Here is a 5,940-nt window from a genome sequence, read left to right as displayed (position 1 = left end):
GCAAGATCACGCCGGGTTAGGCTTCCAGGACCTCGGCTAAGCAATTTTAACGGGTCGCCCGGTTCTTTTTTGATCCAGCCCGGTTCTTTTTTTTATCCAGCCCGGTTCTTTTTACACTTCCAGCTGGAGCTCGGGAGCGGCTTTTTGCACAAGAACACGCCGTGTTAGGCTTCCAGGACCTCGGCTAAGCAATTTTAACGTGTCGCCCGGTTCTTTTTTTTTATCCAGCCCGGTTCTTTTTTTATCCAGCCCGGTTCTTTTTACACTTCCAGCTGGAGCTCGGGAGCGGCTTTTTGCACAAGAACACGCCGTGTTAGGCTTCCAGGACCTCGGCTAAGCAATTTTAACGGGTCGCCCGGTTCTTTTTTTTATCCAGCCCGGTTCTTTTTTTATCCAGCCCGGTTCTTTTTACACTTCCAGCTGGAGCTCGGGAGCGGCTTTTTGCACAAGATCACGCCGTGTTAGGCTTCCAGGACCTCGGCTAAGCAATTTTAACGGGTCGCCCGGTTCTTTTTTGATCCAGCCCGGTTCTTTTTTTTATCCAGCCTGGTTCTTTTTACACTTCCAGCTGGAGCTCGGGAGCGGCTTTTTGCACAAGAACACGCCGTGTTAGGCTTCCAGGACCTCGGCTAAGCAATTTTAACGGGTCGCCCGGTTCTTTTTTGATCCAGCCCGGTTCTTTTTTTTATCCAGCCTGGTTCTTTTTACACTTCCAGCTGGAGCTCGGGAGCGGCTTTTTGCACAAGATCACGCCGTGTTAGGCTTCCAGGACCTCGGCTAAGCAATTTTAACGGGTCGCCCGGTTCTTTTTTGAACCAGCCCGGTTCTTTTTTTGATCCAGCCCGGTTCTTTTTAAACTTCCAGCTGGAGCTCGGGAGCGGCTTTTTGCACAAGATCACGCCGGGTTAGGCTTCCAGGACCTCGGCTAAGCAATTTTAACGGGTCGCCCGGTTCTTTTTTGATCCAGCCCGGTTCTTTTTTTTATCCAGCCTGGTTCTTTTTACACTTCCAGCTGGAGCTCGGGAGCGGCTTTTTGCACAAGATCACGCCGTGTTAGGCTTCCAGGACCTCGGCTAAGCAATTTTAACGGGTCGCCCGGTTCTTTTTTGATCCAGCCCGGTTCTTTTTTTATCCAGCCCGGTTCTTTTTACACTTCCAGCTGGAGCTCGGGAGCGGCTTTTTGCACAAGATCACGCCGTGTTAGGCTTCCAGGACCTCGGCTAAGCAATTTTAACGGGTCGCCCGGTTCTTTTTTGATCCAGCCCGGTTCTTTTTTTTATCCAGCCCGGTTCTTTTTACACTTCCAGCTGGAGCTCGGGAGCGGCTTTTTGCACAAGATCACGCCGTGTTAGGCTTCCAGGACCTCGGCGAAGCAATTTTAACGGGTCGCCCGGTTCTTTTTTGATCCAGCCCGGTTCTTTTTTTTATCCAGCCCGGTTCTTTTTACACTTCCAGCTGGAGCTCGGGAGCGGCTTTTTGCACAAGATCACGCCGGGTTAGGCTTCCAGGACCTCGGCTAAGCAATTTTAACGGGTCGCCCGGTTCTTTTTTGATCCAGCCCGGTTCTTTTTTTATCCAGCCCGGTTCTTTTTACACTTCCAGCTGGAGCTCGGGAGCGGCTTTTTGCACAAGATCACGCCGGGTTAGGCTTCCAGGACCTCGGCTAAGCAATTTTAACGGGTCCCCCGGTTCTTTTTTGATCCAGCCCGGTTCTTTTTTTATCCAGCCCGGTTCTTTTTACACTTCCAGCTGGAGCTCGGGAGCGGCTTTTTGCACAAGATCACGCCGTGTTAGGCTTCCAGGACCTCGGCTAAGCAATTTTAACGGGTCGCCCGGTTCTTTTTTGAACCAGCCCGGTTCTTTTTTTGATCCAGCCCGGTTCTTTTTAAACTTCCAGCTGGAGCTCGGGAGCGGCTTTTTGCACAAGATCACGCCGGGTTAGGCTTCCAGGACCTCGGCTAAGCAATTTTAACGGGTCGCCCGGTTCTTTTTTGATCCAGCCCGGTTCTTTTTTTTATCCAGCCTGGTTCTTTTTACACTTCCAGCTGGAGCTCGGGACCGGCTTTTTGCACAAGATCACGCCGTGTTAGGCTTCCAGGACCTCGGCTAAGCAATTTTAACGGGTCGCCCGGTTCTTTTTTGATCCAGCCCGGTTCTTTTTTTATCCAGCCCGGTTCTTTTTACACTTCCAGCTGGAGCTCGGGAGCGGCTTTTTGCACAAGATCACGCCGTGTTAGGCTTCCAGGACCTCGGCTAAGCAATTTTAACGGGTCGCCCGGTTCTTTTTTGATCCAGCCCGGTTCTTTTTTTTATCCAGCCCGGTTCTTTTTACACTTCCAGCTGGAGCTCGGGAGCGGCTTTTTGCACAAGATCACGCCGGGTTAGGCTTCCAGGACCTCGGCAAAGCAATTTTAACGGGTCCCCCGGTTCTTTTTTGATCCAGCCCGGTTCTTTTTTTATCCAGCCCGGTTCTTTTTACACTTCCAGCTGGAGCTCGGGAGCGGCTTTTTGCACAAGATCACGCCGGGTTAGGCTTCCAGGACCTCGGCTAAGCAATTTTAACGGGTCCCCCGGTTCTTTTTTGATCCAGCCCGGTTCTTTTTTTATCCAGCCCGGTTCTTTTTACACTTCCAGCTGGAGCTCGGGAGCGGCTTTTTGCACAAGATCACGCCGTGTTAGGCTTCCAGGACCTCGGCTAAGCAATTTTAACGGGTCGCCCGGTTCTTTTTTGATCCAGCCCGGTTCTTTTTCCACTTCCAGCTGGAGCTCAGCAGCGGCTTTTTGCACAAGATCACGCCGGGTTAGGCTTCCAGGACCTCGGCTAAGCACTTCTAACGGGTCGCCCGGTTCTTTTTTTGAACCAGCCCGGTTCTTTTTACACTTCCAGCTGGAGCTCAGCAGCGGCTTTTTGCACAAGATCACGCCGGGTTAGGGTTCCAGGACCTCGGCTAAGCAATTTTAACGGGCCGCCCGGTTCTTTTTTTGATCCAGCCCGGTTCTTTTTACACTTCCAGCTGGAGCTCAGCAGCGGCTTTTTGCACAAGATCACGCCGGGTTAGGCTTCCAGGACCTCGGCTAAGCACTTCTAACGGGCCCTGGTCCACCCCTGCCAGCGCATTTCAAAACTTGGCATTAATTTCGACCTAAGAGACGAAGTCTGATTTTTTTCTACCACTTGGGCGGCCTTTTTGCACCCAGAACACCCGCACCGGCACCATAAATTCGAAGGGTGCCGAGTGCGTCGGCGCAGATTCTGCGACGGAGTGACACTTCCCTCTTGTGGACATTCGGCGGTAGGTGAAATGCGCACTCGGTCTTCTCTTTTCTTTTCCTTCCAGTGAAACTTTGGCAACATTCTGCGAGCTGCTGGCTTCCAGAACCTCGGCCAAGCAGGTGGAGGATTTTTTTCCACTTCCAGCTGGAGGTGAGGAGGGACTTTTTGGGCAAGATCACGCCGACTTAGCAAGCAAGGTGGAAGTGCCAGCATGCTCCGTGGCTGGAAGTGTGGATGTGGAGCTCCAGCACCCTCCCTGCCTATGGAAGTGTGGAGCTCCAGCACCCTCCCTGCCTATGGAAGTGTGGAGCTCCAGCACCCTCCCTGCCTATGGAAGTGTGGAGCTCCAGCACCCTCCCTGCCTATGGAAGTGTGGAGCTCCAGCACCCTCCCTGCCTATGGAAGTGTGGAGCTCCAGCACCCTCCCTGCCTATGGAAGTGTGGAGCTCCAGCACCCTCCCTGCCTATGGAAGTGTGGAGCTCCAGCACCCTCCCTGCCTATGGAAGTGTGGAGCTCCAGCACCCTCCCTGCCTATGGAAGTGTGGAGCTCCAGCACCCTCCCTGCCTATGGAAGTGTGGAGCTCCAGCACCCTCCCTGCCTATGGAAGTGTGGAGCTCCAGCACCCTCCCTGCCTATGGAAGTGTGGAGCTCCAGCACCCTCCCTGCCTATGGAAGAGCCACCTCCGCGGGCATGCTGCTCAACCACGCCGGCCCAGAGTTCCAGCAGCTCGGCTACACTCTCTCACAAGCCCCGCCTGGAGCTCCCCAGCCCGCCCCTGGTACCTCAACTACCGAGGCCAGCCGCTCGACCAGGCCGGCCCAGAGTTCCAGCCGCTCGGCTTCACTCTCTCACAAGCCCCGCCTGGAGCTCCCCAGCCCGCCCCTGGTACCTCAACTACCGAGGCCAGCCGCTCGACCACGCCGGCGCAGAGTTCCAGCCGCTCGGATAAGCTCTGCCACTCTCCCGCTAAGCAGCCACCGGTAACGGGGAAATGTCGCCGCCTTGTGGACACGCCCTTGTAAATGAATGGGCTTTCGCACTTAGTGCAATTTTCGCCAGCTCCGTGGCTGCAAGTATGGAGCTATGGAGCCACCAGCCAGGCTGGAGCTCTGGAGCTATGGAAGTTTGGAGCTCTGGAGCTATGGAGCTATGGAGCTATGGAGCTATGGAGCTATGGAGCTATGGAGCTCTGGGGCTATGGAGCTATGGAGCTATGGAGCTATGGAAGTATGGAGCTATGGAGCTATGGATGTATGGAGCTATGGAAGTATGGAGCTATGGAGCTATGGAAGTCTGGAGCTATGGAAGTATGGAGCTATGGAGCTATGGAAGTATGGAGCTATGGAGCTATGGAGCTATGGAGCTATGGAGCCACCAGCCAGCACCCTCCGTGGCTCAACCACACCGGCCCAGAGTTCCAGCCGCTCGGCTTCACTCTCTCACAAGCCCCGCCTGGAGCTCCCCAGCCCACCCCTGGTACCTCAACTACCGAGGCCAGCCGCTCGACCAGGCCGGCCGAGAGTTCCAGCCGCTCGGCTTCACTCTCTCACAAGACCCGCCTGGAGCTCCCCGGCCCACCCCTGGTACCTCAACTACCGAGGCCAGCCGCTCGACCACGCCGGCCGAGAGTTCCAGCCGCTCGGCTTCACTCTCTCACAAGACCCGCCTGGAGCTCCCCGGCCCACCCCTGGTACCTCAACTACCGAGGCCAGCCGTTCGACCACGCCGGCGCAGAGTTCCAGCCGCTCGGATAAGCTCTGTCACTCTCCTGCCGCGCAGCCACCGGTAACGGGGAAATGTCGCCGCCTTGTGGACACGCCCTTGTAAATGAATGGGCTTTCGCACTTAGTGCAATTTTCGCCAACTCTCTGACTGGAGCTATGGAAGTATGGAGCTATGGAGCCACCAGCCACCCAGGCTGGAGCTATGGAGCTCTGGAGGTATGGAGCTCTGGTGCTATGGAAGTATGGAGCTATGGAGCTATGGAAGTATGGAGCTATGGAGCTATGGAGCTCTGGAAGTATGGAGCTATGGTGCTATGGAGCTATGGAGCTATGGAGCTATGGAGCTCTGGAAGTATGGAGCTCTGGTGCTATGGAGCTATGGAGCTCTGGTGCTATGGAGCTATGGAGCTCTGGTGCTATGGAGCTCTGGTGCTATGGAGCTCTGGTGCTATGGAGCTATGGTGCTATGGAGCTATGGAGCTCTGGAGGTATGGAGCTCTGGAGGTATGGAGCTCTGGAGGTATGGAGCTCTGGTGCTATGGAGCTATGGAGCTCTGGTGCTATGGAGCTATGGAGCTCTGGTGCTATGGAGCTATGGAGCTCTGGTGCTATGGAGCTATGGAGCTATGGAGCCACCAGCCAGCACCCTCCGTGGCTGGATCAATGGAAGTGTTTTAGGTACCAGGCAGCCAAAGGGCCGGGGCCTCACGCTCGACCACGCCGGCGCAGAGTTCCAGCCGCTCGGATAAGCTCTGTCACTCACCCGCCGCGCAGCCACCGGTAACGGGGAAATGTCGCCGCCTGGCGGACACGCCGTTGTAAATGAATGGGCTTTCGCACTTAGTGCAATTTTCGCCAACTCTCTGACTGGAGCTATGGAAGTATGGAGCTATGGAGCCACCAGCCACCCAGGCTGGAGCTATGGAGCTCTGGAGCTAT

This window comes from Syngnathus leptorhynchus, unplaced genomic scaffold (assembly GCF_054491065.1).
Source record: "Syngnathus leptorhynchus isolate UIUO unplaced genomic scaffold, UIUO_Slep HiC_scaffold_269, whole genome shotgun sequence".
In the NCBI taxonomy this organism is placed as follows: Eukaryota; Metazoa; Chordata; class Actinopteri; order Syngnathiformes; family Syngnathidae; genus Syngnathus; species Syngnathus leptorhynchus.
This window is presented reverse-complemented; position numbering follows the sequence as displayed.